A 16,098-nucleotide genomic window follows, 5' to 3' on the forward strand; every position below is an offset into this window, starting at 1 on the left:
TAAATACAATATAAGCTCTGCTATATTAGATAAGGTGTGGCTGCGGAGGGGTGTGTGTGCTGCGCACATCCACATGGTGCACACGATTATGCTGCGGCCAGGAGCAAGGAATGGGAGGATGTAATTGAAGCAAAATCTTCATCAACCATAGTGGCATATCAAAAGATAATGCCTAAATGCATAAACTTTAAATATAGCAAATTAAGCATGTTATTTTGAGTTAAATAGGTAAATACATAAAGAATCTGCCTATGTCATGGGAAATTGTTGACTCAGAAATAAGAAATGGAAGAAGGCTGCAGTTTTTTGTAACAAGACTTAGAGGATGCTGACTTTTTAAGCACATTTAAGAGTAATTGGTTGGGGTGCCTGGTTGGCTCAGTCAGTTAAGCCTCCGACTTCGGCTCAGGTCAGATTTCATGTTCGTGGGTTCAAGCCCCGCATCAGGCTCTGTGCTGACAGCTTGGAGCCTGGAGCCTATTTCCGGTTCTGTGTCTCCTTCTCTCTCTGCCCCTCCCCCACTCATGCTCTGTCTCTCTCTGTATCAAAAATAAATAAAACATTAAAAAAAAAGAGTAATGGGTTTATTTCTATTCATTTTTTAGGATTGACCTATTCATTATTTTATCTCAAAAGCCTTCATTTGTCTTTCCAAGTGCCCTTTTTAGTCTATTAGCTACCTTTCCCTACCCCTATCATAATACCTATCTTCCAGTATCATTATTCCTTCTTGTTTTGATATTCCCAATATAAATTTTTATGCCTTCAAAGTCTAAGCTTTTAAAAAGCTTTTAATAAAAGGTTTATTGTGTAGCACAATTTCTCGTACAGAGTAGAGCTCCATAAATATTTGTCAAGTAAGCAAGCCACCTACTAAACCGTATTTCAAGAGCTATTTTGTTGGTCTTGTTCTGTCTCCACATTGAGATAGTCACTAGATAAATTAGCCAATTTGCAGCTCCATGAAGCATTATTGTCCCACTATTCAAGAAGGCTCTGTTAAATTACTAATGAATTATAATTAAAATAATGCTACTTTATTTTTAAAATACTATGTTTGGAGACATTACAGCATCCAGTGGCTTGCAGCTTACAATCCACACAAATGTTCTGTAAATCTCATAAAAGCTTGGGAACATAGCTTTGACGTATGTAATGGTACTTTAAATCTTTCATTGGCATGCTATAAATAGTATCTAGTAAATGTGAAGTAGCATTTCTTTGAGACTAGAGTTGTGTAGCATGGGAGTCTGGACTTTAGAAAGTCTCCAGGAGGATCAGTGGGTTCCCAAAAACTTAATGCAACATTTCTGGGAGCCATTTCTGAAGTAAGGCAGGTTTGCAAGGCCTCCCACCATCAGATGGCAACCAGCGTCTACACCTACTCAACTCCCACTCAATTTTTGCTTGAGCACCGACCCCCAAGCACCTGGCTGACTGGTATCAGACCTTGTGAAGGAACTTATAGGAGTTTCTTCTTTTGTAATTATAGGAGCAAATACTACATTTCCTGAGAAACCTGTTTTTCTTCCCCTAGAGAAAATAGGCTATTGACCCCTGCTCACAAAGAACTAACTCTTGCCTTTGCTATGTTGAAAACATTGCCTTGTATTTGAATGCTCAGGATACCTTCCTTCCCTATGAGATAAGCATCTAGTCACCTACTTCAATCACTATTGATAAAGAGTCTTCTACCAATCTGTTTTGGGAAATTTTTACATACCAAAGAATTTGTCATCAGAAATCATTGTCTAAGGCAAATGCCACTTCTGTGCTGGCCCCATACATTTTTTCCTTAAATAAAGCTGACTTTCTGGTCAGTGCAGAGATGCCTGCCTAGTGATCAGAAAGAAGCCAAAGCTCTCTTGCTCCCCTTCGCCGACACTGTTCATTCTTCAGGGAGCCCTGGACCTGCTGCAGCTGGACTCCAGCACAACATGTTATATATATAGACATTTTTCTGGAAAGAGAAGCCATAATTTCTATTATGTTAGGAAAGGGATAAATGACCCCCCAAAATTTAGACAATGCATTAATACCTTATATTTTACATTGTAATGTAAATCATAAAGCTCTTCACATACTTTTTTTCGCTTAGCCCTCTGCAACAAAAACTTGAGAAAACGTCTAGATTTGAGTACATAGGAAAACCACCAACTTAGCTATGTGGAATAGAACTGGGATTAAAAGGAAAATCAGCCCATGTCCAAAAGTGGGCTGGATAAATGCTATACAAGTTTTAAGAGTTTCAGATCAGTGTTATTTTATACTTTCTGAAAAACAGATTTTAGTGTTCAAATTAGTATATGGACTGTCAGAAAAATAAATTCAAAGATTATATAAGTACTATCTTGATTTTTGGAAAATACTATGTAAGTACACTTGTTTCTTGATTATTGAAATTTAATTCAAAATAAGAAGCAATGGAACAGAAGCCAATTTCAGAGCAAGCCTAATCTTCATTTTTCTCAGTGCATGGTTCAGGTTTCCCATTAATAAAATGCATAGTATTTTAATATGCACAACAGACTAGAATATCATAAATGTGAAATGAAGTTAATTTTATTTAACTTGCTAATGTGCTTTGTCTAGGTGAAAATGAATTTACTGACATAAGACTAGAATATATGTGAACCATGGATGGAAAAGAAGTCAGTCAGTTCAATGATGGGGTATTAAAATATGAGGAGTTTGGGAGGATGAGATGGGAGAGCAAAGGGCCTCATTCAGATTTTTCAGATGATCCTCAATCATTAAGTAAGAAAGCATTCATCTATTCCTCTTTGGAACATTAATATGTTAAAGAGAGATTATATTAAAATTTGGTGCTTTGGAGGTCTGAAATATCTTTGGGCATATCAACTTGCAGTCCACATGCAAGTTTAGTTTTATTAACTTGGGAAATAAAATATGAAGGGAAAATATGTGGTAGAATATAGGAGGGGCATAGAGCTAAGACTAATAAGGCTGAAAAGTATGTCTTGCTTCAGTAATATAATCTAGTCTCCTTTGTCAGGCAGGAGCACATTACTGGGTATCATCAGAGAAATGCATTTCTGAAGAAAAATACTATAAACAAAGTCTTTTAATGAGAAAGCAAAACCAGTCCAAGTCACACTGATGTAAGCGTTTCCTTCTTTAGCAACAGCAAAATACTGAGGCGATGAAGAGACACCACTAATAAGAACAGAGAATGGAGCACTTGGTTTTAACAAGTAACGTTTGGCATAGGAGAAATTGCTTCCAAACTTAGATTCGGTATTACCCCAAATCTCCCCTTTCTTTCTCTTTCTTTTGTTAATCTGGGCAGAATTGAAACAAGAACTTTGTGGGTGGTGGGTCCTATGTATCACTGAAGAGCCAGTTCCAATGTCATCTTTTCAGTGTGGTCACACACACACACACACACACACACACACACACTGATTAGCTTTTCGCTCCTCTGTCTTCACAAACTCTATCATTATAACCAGATAATTCTTTGTTGTAATTACCACCTTACATATCAGTCTCTCTGATTACATTGCAAGTTGCTAAGAAGTGAAGATCAGTACTTACTCATCTTTAGCACTATAAGGGAGGAAAAAATTTCCCTGCCTTCTTAGATTGAGTGTGTGGGCCTATGAAACAAACTAACAAAAGCTTGATTAACCAGAGAAAAACAGTTTATTACCACATTAACATGTGCATAGCACATACATGTGGGATAATTCAGCAGTGGGTAACTCAAAGGGGTAGTCAGAACTTGGGGCTTATATAGCATCTTAACAAAGAGAAGTAAGGGACTGAGTTGGCTGAGCTTCTGACCCCTGATTTTGGCTCAGATCATGATCCCAAGGTTGTGGAATTGAGCCTTGCATTGTTGCCGAGGGTGCTTAGGATTCTCTCCCTCTGCCACACTCCCCCACTCATTTCTCTCTCCCTCTCTCTCTCTATCTCTCTCGCTCTCGCTCTCTCTCTTGCTCTCTCTCTCTCTCTGTCTGTCTCTCAGATAAAAAAAAAAAACACAGAGCAGTGAGAAGACAAAGGTTAAGAGGTTTATGTCCCTAGGGATGACAGGCTATGGCAAGGTAAATATATGGAAGAAATTAAGGGAAGAGAAGGGTTGTTTTAGTAAGTTTTTTTACATAACTTACTGTGATGCTGTTAAGTCTAGAGTTGTCTCTGATGATCAAGAATTATCCTGCTCTTCCTAGTACAGGAGAGAACAGGAAAATTCTTTTGTGTGTCTGTCTGCTTCTTCTCAGTTGTCTTCAGCTGAAAGCTGTAATTATGTCAAAGTGGTATGTTTTGGGGTGACATAATCTTACCCCCTTTAGCACCTAGTAGTCCCTCAATTAGTTTTGGAAAAACATAATATGCTGTGTCTTGTGGCTGTATTTGAATGATGGATGGTGGATAAAGTGTACAGCATTATGCTTGTGTCTAATTACTTTTAAATGCTGTAGAACACAACTTAATAAGAATTTTAAACTACTCAGTTTCAAAGCCTATTCTAATTCAGTGCTGGCTCTTTTCCCCTAACGTGTATCTCAAACTTACCTGTTAACAGCAAATAGAAGTTTAAGATAGTTAAAAATATGGATATCACTCTTTTCAATTTGAGGCCCCATCTAGAAAGTCACAAAATATTTACTCCAAGATTTCTGTTTTCAAATGCAATATGTAGAATTATTTAAAAATAAATAAAACTCACAGATCCATAAATTCAATTGTACTAAAGGCAATTTATTGGTGATTACTAAATCTTCCTTATGTTGGATTTACCTAAATTCTAAAGTGAAATTTTTTAAGTCAAGCCTTTAATTTCTTACCAATTATCTTCATCTTGAGTAATTTATCTCTTGGTTTAGATTTTATTTTATGAAGTTTAAATTTCACCTATATTTATTCTATAACTTCAAATATATATTTCTTCTAGAAGTGTTTGTTTCAATCAGTCATGATTTTCACAACTGAACAGAGAGTATATTAAGTATACTTTGATCTTTGTAGAGAACCTGCCATTTGGTCTTATTGTCATGGAATGTTTGCTACTGACTCTCTTAAAGTGACACGTTTACTGTTTATGATTGTTCTGGGAACTACACTTATCTATTTAAACATGAAAAGTCACTTTCCCTACACTATAATAGAATATGGATTTTCTGAATACTCAGTTTAACCTGAATAATGGTTTCCTTCATTTACTGACCTTCTTAAATCTTGTATCAGTTCATTTTCTAGAGTAATTCATCTGTTTTGTCATTCTTAGAAGTACGTCTATTTTTTTAAATACAGCATTAGATTCCATGTAAACTATGGCAAAGTTACATTTCTCTGAATAAGGCAAAATGAAACAAAATATAATTTGGAATTATCTTTCCTGAGACATATTATCTACCAAGTTTGATTATCTCTTCCTCCTAAACTTGTTTTACTGCACTTCCTCACCATTACCTCAGTTTCTCACTTTAATATTTGCTTACAAAATCTCCTGGACCTAAAGGTTTTGTTTTGATTTGTTTTGTTGGTCTATTTTTTTAAAGAAGTTTCTGAGAAAAAATTCAATTTTTTAAATTGTTGATTTATTTGAGAGAGAGAGAGACACACACAGAGCATGAGTGAGGGAGGGTAGAGAGAGATGAAGACAGGCAGGCCAGGCTCTGAGTTGTCAGCACAGAGCCCGACATAGGGCTTGAACCTAGGAATCGTGAGATCATGACCTGAGCCGAAGTCGGACACTTAACTGACTGAGCCACCCAACCAACCACTCAATTTTTTTTTAATTTTTTAAATGTTTTATTTATTTTTGAAACAGAGAGAGACACAGCATGAGAGGGGGAGGGGCAGAGAGAGAAGGAGACATAGAACCGGAAGCAGGTTCCAGGCTCTGAGCTAGCTGTCAGCACAGAGCCTGACGTGAGGCTCGAACCCACAAAAGTTGAGATCTGACCTGAGCTGAAGCCGGAGGCCCAACCAACTGGGCCACCCAGGCGCCCCAACTGCTCAATTTTTAAAATAGAAATGAAGCTATTCATATTTTCTTTTTGATCTTGTATTTGTTTTGGAAAGATCTGTTTTTCAAAGATTTTGTCCGTTTCATCCAAGTTGTCAAATGTATTGGCAACATTTATTCATAATACCCTTTTGTTATCTTTTTGATGTCTGTAGGATTTGTAATGATATCTAACCGTTTTTAAATTTCTGTTATTGGTTGACCCCTGCATTAACTATCACCTTTAACCCCCTTTACTTGTGGGAAAATGAGGCCTCATTGGTGACTTGTATAACTTGTTGGCTCAAGATGGCATGATTTGTTATTAACCTCTGATTTGCAGTGCACTGTTTTTCTGTATGTGTTTGCCTGAAATATCTCACAAAATTTTATTTGACAAGCAGTCAAAACTATAACTGGGATGAAAAATAATCTGAAAGAAAATTCATGTCATGTAAGTGGGTAACCGTTGGTTAGAACAACTCATATAGCTATCAGAAATACGTGGAAATATTTCAGACCTAGAATTGAAAACTAAAGATAACAGTTGCATTAAATTGCAGTATTTTAAAGACAACTTTTCTTTTGGATGGTAATCATGTGGTGATGGACTGCTTGGTACTAGTCATCATGATTCTAGTACTATCATGATGTCAGATGGCTATCATCAATTTCTTCCCTCTCTGTATAAGCATGTCATACTCCCATCAAGAAATAGCAGATACGGGGCACCTTGGTGGCTTAGTCGGTTGAGCTTCTGACTTTGGCTCAGGTCATGATCTCACAGTTTGTGGATTCAAGACCCGCATCGGGCTCTGTGCAGAAAGCTCAGAGCCTGGAGCCTGCTTTGGATTCTGTGTCTCCCTCTCTCTCTGCTCCTCTCCCATTCATGCGCTGTCTCTCTTTGTCTCTCAAAAATAAGTGAAAGTTTAAAAAAATATTGTTTTTAAAGAAATAACAAATAGAACCTTTAACTTCCTTTGAATCTGGGATGGCCTTTAGTGACTTGCTTAATGAATAAAATGTGAAAAGACACAATTTTCTGGGACTTGCACAGCTAGGGCATAAAAAGCCTTGCAGCTTCTGCTGGGGCCTCTTACAACACTCTGTCTTGGGGAAACCACTTACAACATAGGATGTCAGACTACTGAGCTCACCGCATTCTAGAGCCATGTGAGGGTGCTGCAGTTAATGTCTGAGCTTAGAGTTCTGACCATACCACTCAAAGCACCAGACATATAAGTGACTCCATCTACTCCAGACCAGTACATCTGCCACTAAGCTGAATGCCACTAAGTGACTTGTCAACGCCACATGGAACAGAAGAAACCAAGCCATACTTGAATACCTGATCAATGAAATTTTGAAATGTAATAAAATGCTTATTGTTTTAAACCACTAAATCTTAGGATTGTTACACAGAAGGTAACCAGAACAATGACTATTATGTAAATGGTGGCAAACATCCCTAACATCTAGCTTAGACATATGTGATATTCCTGATGAGTTGAGAGAAATCAGGAAAATACCATCAAACTACCGTGCTAAGTTGTATACCTAGGCAACTTTGTTCTCTTCCACAGTGCTAAGATGGGAATGGAGTTTCTAAGATTTATAAAAGTTCTTGCCAATACAGTTTTTCAATTTAGTATTACTAACTATTTCTGGTCTTCGCCAGTAGAGACTTGTTTTTAGGGGCAGCTGAGTGGCTCAGCCATTTGAGTTTCAGACTCTTGATTTTGGCTTAGCTCAAGATTAGTGGGTGAGCCCTCATCAGGCTCTATGCTGACAGTGCTTGGGATTGTCTCTCTCTCCTCTCTCTCTGTCCCCCCACCCCACCATGCTATTTCTCTTTCTCTCTCTTAAAATAAATAAAGTTTAAAAAAATGAAGACTTGCTGGGTGCCTGGGTGTCTCAGTTGGTTAAGCATCCAACTCTTGATTTTAGCTCAGGCCACTGTCACCCAGTTCATGAGATCATGCCCCACATGGGGCTCTGCACTGACAGCACGGAACCTGCTTGGAATTCCCTCTCTCCCTCTCTCTACCTTTCCCCTACATGCACATGGGTACATGCTCACTTGCTCTCTCTCTAAATAAATATATTTTTTAAAACAGACTTTTTTTTATGTTTAAGATACTGTAATGAACAATACTTTCTGATTATTGGTTATCATCAGGAGGAGAAAATAAAAACATCTTCATGTATAAGGATATATTTGAGTTGTAATGCAAGGCTTGAGCTTTTATGTTTTGGCTGGTAAACATACTGGGCTAGCTCGGATTTGAGGATGCTTTGAAACAAATCTCTGTGTACCACCTCACGCTGGTCAGAGTGGCTAAAATGAACAAATCAAGAGACTATAGATGCTGGCGAGGATGTGGAGAAACGGGCACCCTCCTGCACTGTTGGTGGGAATGTAAACTGGTGCAGCCACTCTGGGAAACAGTGTGGAGGTTCCTCAAAAAACTATCTATAGAACTCCCTTATGACCCAGCAATAGCACCGCTAGGGATCTACCCAAGGGATACAGATGTGCTGATGCATAGGGATACATCTACCCCAATGTTCATAGCAGCACTTTCAACAATAGCCAAATCATGGAAAGAGCCTAAATGTCCATCAATTGATGAATGGATCAAGAAGATGTGGCTTATATATACAATGGAGTACTACATGGCAATGAGAAAGAATGAAATCTGGCCATTCGTGGCAACGTGGATGGAACTCTAAGGTGTCATGCTAAGCGAAATAAGTCAGGCAGAGAAGGATAGATTCCATATGTTTTCACTCATAAGTGGAACAGAAGAAACTTAACAGAGGACCATGAGGAAGGGGGAGGCGGGAAATAGTTAGGGAGAAGGAGGGAGGCAACCCACAAGAGACAAATACTAAGAACAAACTGAGGGATGATGGGGGGTGGAGGAGAGGGGAAAATGGGTGATGGGCATGGAGGAGGGCACTTGTTGGGATGAGCACTGGGCGTTATATGGAAACCAACTTAACAATAAACTATAATTAAAAAAAAGAAATCTCTTTGAATGAATGAATCTGTAATAGAGGATTTGCTTTCTGAAAGAAAATTGATTTAAAATTTCAAATAAATGAATTATATAGTGCCAGAGAATAAGAAATAGTGTGAAGAAAAATAAAGCAAGGTATGGAATAGACTATAATAAGAGTACATTTTTGATGAATGATCAGTGAAGGTCTTTCTGAAGAGGGGACACTTCATTTTTTAGATAGTTGTGTGTTTTGTTTGGAAGTAAGCTCTATGCCCAATGTGAAACTCAAACACAGAACCCCAAGATCAAGAGTCGCATGCTCTACCTAGTAAGTCAGCCAGTTGCCCCCCAGGTAACTCTTTAGACAAAATGTAAATGAAATAAAGGGGGAAACCATGAGACTATCTGGGGAGAGAGTGTTTCAGGCAGAACAACAGGTGTAAAATCCTGAGGCTGGAACTTGATTTGCAAATTCAATGAATAGCAAGACCCGTGAACTTGGAGTGAAGTGACCTAGGGAATGATTGTCATGGTGCTGGAGAAACGGCCAGTAACTTTGGATCTTACTGTGTGAGAAGAAGCCATTAAAAAGTTTTGAGCAGAGAAATAAAAGATTCATTTAACTGTTGCATAAATGACAACCAAGTGGCAAATGAGAAAGCCCTGAGAGCAATTAAGAACTTTTAGGAGGCTGTGGCAAAAGAAAAGATGCCTTGGATTAAGGTGTGTTTTCTGTTTGCTTCTCCAGATTCACTTTCTGTCCTCCAGATTTACTTTCCATCCTTCACCATGGTGTTTTGTAACCTAGGAGGCTGATTTGATTTAGCCAGTGGGGGACACAGGCAGAAACTGGAGGACAAGATGAGAGTGAGGAGGGTTATTTATTGTCCTGGTTCACTTCCTGCAGGGTTACAGAAATTGTGTTCCAGATTGGTTGTGTGCACACAACCTGAGATTTGGAGAAGGGATACAATTTGCTTGTTTACCCTTAATAATAAGGAAGTTTTCTTATTGTCATAGACTTCTGTTTTCAGTTAATTCATACAATTCCAAAACATGAATGTACCATGGCTTATTAATCACCCCACTTGCAGACATTTAATCTCTTTCTGACTTTTTGTTAATAATGCTGCAGTATGCCCTTGCACTATACATTCTATATCTTTGTGCATGTGTGGATTTCTTGAGAACATATTCCTAGAAGTAGAATTACTATACCAAGAGATAAGTATCTTTAAAACTTCTATAAATATTTCCAGGTTGCTCTCCCAAAAAGCAATACTAATATGCCCTTTCAACAACAATGACCTTTATTCTCACAATGAAGAGATATTATCAAACTTTAAAAAATCTTCTGCTAAATATTTGATTTTCTTTGAATGATAGTGATATTGAGCATCTTTCCATGATAGTTGGCCATTGTTTGGTAAGGAATATGATTACACATAGATTCAAAATAGCTTCCACAAAATACATAATTAAAAGGAGAAAAAAGGAACTTTACAGTGGAGAAATCTGGCAGACACTATCTTAATTAAGGGACCAAAGAATATCATCAGTAATGGTGATGTGATTTGAAGTGTTGGAATTCGGAGCTAACAGCCAAGAGAGAATTCTTGAGACATCTTTGTTGCAAAATGGTGCTTTTTTTTAAAAAAATTTTTTTAAATGTTTTATTTATTTTTGATACAGAGAGAGACAGAGCATGAGAGGGGGAGGCGCAGAGAGAGAAGGAGACACAGAACTGGAAACAGGCTCCAGGTTCTGAGCTAGCTGTTAGCACAGAGCCTGACGCGGGGCTCGAACCCACAAACGTGATATCTGACCTGAGCCGAAGTCGGAGGCCTAACCGACTGAGCCACCCAGGCACCCCAACAAAATGGTGCTTTTATTAAAGCAAGGGGGACAGGACCCTTGGGCAGAAAGAGCTGTTCCAGGGTTGTGAGGGGTGACTGATTATATACTTGGGAGTTGGGGGAAGTAAAGATAAGGGGAAGTTTTCAAAAGGACTTTCACATGTCAAAGACTAACAGGACCCTGAGGGTTGGGCTGAGATTGCCTTTTGTCTTAGCAAAGTGTCAACATAAGGCAGCAGAGGTCCCAGAGGAAGGTTGTTCTGCCTGTTTCAAGGACTTGTCAATGGGCTGTAGGCAATAGGGAAATTTAATTTTTCATTTGCCTTTCCCATATCAGTGTGACAAGTCAAAATTGTAGACCACCTCATGATAGTGAGATATAATAAGAAAACAATGTGGTACTTAGATGGGTCAATCAGTTTAGCTTAAGTGTCTAACTCTTGGTTTCAGCTCAGGTCATGATCTCCCAGGTTCCAGTTTGTGAGATCAAGCCTGGTGTAGGGCTCCTCACTGTCAGCTTGGGATTCTCTCTCTCCCTTTCTCTCTGCCCCTTTCTGGTATGTATGCACTCTCTCTCAAAATGAATAAATAAACTTTAAGAAAAAAAAGAAAAAGAAAGCTGCACCACTTCTGTGATATTACTATTAAAGATACATAACTTGATTCTAATCATGAGGCAAACCCAAACTAAGAGACAAACTACAAAAAAACTAGTTTGTATCAAGGTCGTGGAAAATAAGGAATGACCAAAGAACTATTCCAGAGTGAAGGAGACAGAAGCAACATGACAGCTAAATGGGGTCTGTGGATTAGATGGTAGTCATGAATCAACGTTAACTTTCTGATATTTAAGCTTGTATAATGATCTGTAGGAGAAACAGTCCTCGTTGATGAGAAATTCTCACTAAAATGTTAGGAAGTGATGGGGCAACAGGTCAGTAACTTGTCCTGAAATGGTTCCGGAAAAAGAAGTTATTTTTATTTTATTTGTAATTTTTCTTAAAGCTTGAGGTTATTAAAAGAAGAACCAACTTTTTCACATTAAAAATCCCAGTACATACTCCTTAAGAATACTTCTCTGCTTGGCATCCAGTGGACACCATATATTTATTCTGTGGCAGAGAGGATAAATCTTAACTTGCTTTCTCTTCCCTGGGTTTTTCTATTTCCTGATACAGGTTTCAGCAGTGATAAATCATATGATAGTGGTTAGAGAAATATCTCATCACACTATCTACAAGTCAGAAGAATAAAGGTTCTGAGAACTAGTCCAACCCTATCATTGGAAAGACTTAAAAGTAAGGCGCTGGCTTGCTCCTCATAAACTCTAGTCTTTTCAGGATTTCAAATGTAGGGAAGTTTCCTGAAACCTTGTCATTTTCTTTTTAATGTTTTATTATTTTTGAGAGACAGAGCATGAGCGAGGGAGGGGTAGAGAGAGCAAGAGACGCAAAACTTGAAGTAGGCTTCGGGCTCTAAGCTGTGAGCACAGATGCTTAAAGGACTCAGCCACCCAGGCACCCCCTGAAGCCCTGTCTTAAAAACATTTGAATTTTTGTAAATTGGCAGGCGTTCAAAACAAAACAAGACGCACACTGATTACCAAAATCCCAATCCTCTACAAAACAATAGTGTTTTGTTTGTACTCTACACATTATTTCTAAGAATTAACTTAATTTGGGATCAAAAAAATTAGTTTCAACAAAGTACAAAAATTTATAAATATAAGCTAAGTCAAAAAATATTTGCTTTAAGAATTATTTTTGCTCTTATAGCTAGAGATATAGTTTAACAGTATCTTCTCAAACAACTTGCCATGAAATAGGTTTTTTTAAGAAAAAAATAAAAAAACCCCAAACCCGAGAATTTAGTGCAGAGTTCTGAAAATTCTAAAAGTTTATTTTTCTTACTTCATTTCCTCTTCTCCCAACCTCCTTTTTTTTTTTTTTAAGTAAATTATGCTTAAAACTCAAGTAAACAAGCTTTGAAAAGCTTGTTACTTTGGGCTGCCATCTAGTGTTAAAAGAAAGAAAACATTTGCCTTTTTGCCTTTAGTAAACTTACATTGACAGTGATTTTGATATGATAGAAGGTGAAAGCTAATACTATCATTAAAGTATTTTTTAAAAAATTTTAATGCTTATTTATTTTTGAGAAAGAGACAGAGTGTGAGAGGGGGAGGGGCAGAGAGAAAGGGAGACAAGAATCTAAAGAAGGCTCCAGGCTCTGAGCTGTCAGCACAGAGCTCGATGCAGGGCTTGAACTCATGAGATCATGACCGGAGCCTAAGTTGGATGCTTAACCAAGTGAACCACCCAGGCATTCCCTCCACTTTTTTTTTAAATGTTTAAGGTTTATTTATTTTTGAGAGAAGGTAAGGGAGGGGCATAGAGGAATTCGCCAAACTTTTTTTTTTTAATTTGTTTATTTATTTTTGAAAGGCAGAGAGAGGGAGAGAGAGAGAGAGAGAGAGAGCAAGCACGAGTGAGGGAGGGACAGAGAGAGAGAGAGACAGAGACAGATACAGAATCTGAAGCAGGCTACACATTCCAAGCTGTCAGCAGAGTCCTACACAGAGCTGGAACTCATGAATTGTGAGATCATGACCTGAGCCGAAGTTGGATGCTCAACTGACTGAGCCACCCAGGTCCCCCAGAATAAAAGATTTTTTAAATAAAAATTAAATATATTTGAAGTGTAACATGCTGATTTGAAACACATACACATAGTGCAAGATTACTACAGTTAAACTAATAACATTCTCACATAGTTAACCATATTTGTGAGAAGTGCACTTGAAATCTACTCTTTTGATATATTTCCAGTGTTCAAAACAAAATTAAATATACTCATCATGCCTTTACATTAAATCTCTAAACTTACTCACTCTACAGAACTACAAATTTGTCCTTTTGACCCGACATCTCCCCATTTCCCCACAGTCCCAGCCTCTAGTAACTACCATTCTACTCTCTATTTCTATAATTTTGACTTTTTTTTAAATTCTACATACTGTAAATGGTATTACACATACACAAAACAATCACACAGGCAAGAACACACATTTGACTCTTGAACTATACAGGGCTGGGGCATTAACCCCTTGCATAGTCAAAAATGCATGTATAGTTTTTGACGCCCCCAAAACCTAATACTAATAGTCTGCTGTTGACTCGGACGCTGTTGAAGTGGCACAAGGCAAGCTAACATCCCCCAAATCACCTTCCCCCACGTGGGATACGTGTGCCATTCCTCAGGCACTTCTTGATGCCCAAGAACAAAGGAAAGGGGAAAACAAATGGTTAACTGATAGAGGTCATAGTCATGCAAGATATGACTCTCCCTCAGTTTACCAATATCTTAGTAAATTATAAGAGAAAGGTAATCTTATCAATAGCCTAGTCTCCAGGAACTCCTTACTGTCTTGATACTGCTTTGCTAAAGGGAAAAACAGCCTTAGCTAGACAATAGTAATCTAGTAATGCATGAATCTTCTTTAGCATATGGAAATCCCTTTAAGAAACTTCCTCTTGATTTTATGACCCCCAACTCCATAGTATATAACCAGTCACTCTTCACAAACCCTGTCCAGCTTTCTGCCCACAGGCCCTGTCTCCATGCTTTAATAAAATCACCTATGTTGCACAAAAGACATCTTAAGAATTCTTTCTTGGCCATCAGCTCTGGACCCCCATTCACTCTAAACCCCCATCAGAAGCCTCATCAATAACAAAAAGTTGATTAACATACTTTGTATGTTACATGTTTTATATATGTATTCCTACAAAAAGTAAGCTAGAGAAAAAAATGTTAAAATCATAAGGAGAAGAAAATACATTTACAGACCTGTATTTATTCAAAAAAATCCATGCATTAAGTAGACATACCTAGTTCAAACTCATGTTGTTCAAAGGCCAACTGTATATATCTTCTTTATCCATTTCTCTGTTGATGGACTTATGTTGTTTCCATATCTTGACTATTGTGAGTAATGCTGCAATGAACATGAATATACATATCTCTTTGAGATTTTGTTTTCAATTTCTTTGGATATATACCCAGAAATTGGGTTGTTGGAACACAAGATGGTTCTATTTTTAATTTTTTTAGGAACCTTTGTACTATTTTCCATAGGACATGTACCAATTTACATTCTACCAAGAGCACACATAGGTTATCTTTTCTCCACATCCTTACCAACATTTGTTATCTCTTGTGTTTTTGGTGACAGCAATTCTAACAGTGTGAAATAATATCTCATTTTGTGGTTCTGCTTTGCATTTCCCTAATTAGTGACATTGAGCATCCTTTCACATACCAGTTGGCCATTTGTAAGTCTTAATTAGAAAAACATCTATTCAGTTCCTCTGCCCATTTTAAATCAGATTGTTTAGGGTTTTTTGTTGTTGTTGTTGTTGTTGTTGTTGTTATTGAATTGTGTGTTCTTTATATAGTTTGGATAATAATAGCTTGTTGGCTATTTGATTGCAAATATTTTCTTTCATTTGGTCTGTTGCGATTTCATTTTGTTGATGGTTTCCTTCACAGTACAGATACCTTTTAGTTTGATGTAGTTCCACTTTTTTAATTTTTGCATTTGTTACCTTTACTTTTGGTTTCAAATCCAAAAGAATCATTGCCAAGACCAGCATGAAGGAGCTTACTTCCTATGTTTTCTTCCTGGAGTTTTATGATTTCATATCTTAAATTTAAGGCTAATCCATTTTAAGCTGATTTTTTCACGTGGCATAAGATAAGTGTCCCATTTCATTATGTTGCATGTGGTGGTCCAGTTTTCTCAGCCATTTATGGGAGACTGTCCATTCTCCATGGTATATTCTTGGCACCTTTGCTATAAATTAATTGATTATACATGCACTGGTTTATTTCTGAGCTTTCTCTTCTTTCCACTGATCTATGGATCTGTGTGTAAGCCAGTACTATGTTGTTTTGACTACTGTAGCTTTGTAATGCAGTTTGAAATCAGGGGGAGTGATGCCTCCAGCTTGGTTCTTCTTAGTATTACTTTGGCTTTTGGGGATCTCTTGTAGTTTCATACAAATCTTGGGATTTTTTTTCTATTCATGTGGAATTTTTATTTTGCATTGAATCAGTGGATTGCTTTTGGTGGTGTGGACATTGTAACAATAATAATTCTTCCAGTCCATGAGCATGGGGTATCTTTCCATGCATCTTCTTTAGTTTCTTTCATCAGTGCCTTGGAGTTTTCTTTGTATAGCTCTTCCACCTCTTGGTTAAA

Source organism: Suricata suricatta, chromosome 2 (genome assembly GCF_006229205.1).
Source record: "Suricata suricatta isolate VVHF042 chromosome 2, meerkat_22Aug2017_6uvM2_HiC, whole genome shotgun sequence".
NCBI lineage: Eukaryota > Metazoa > Chordata > Mammalia > Carnivora > Herpestidae > Suricata > Suricata suricatta.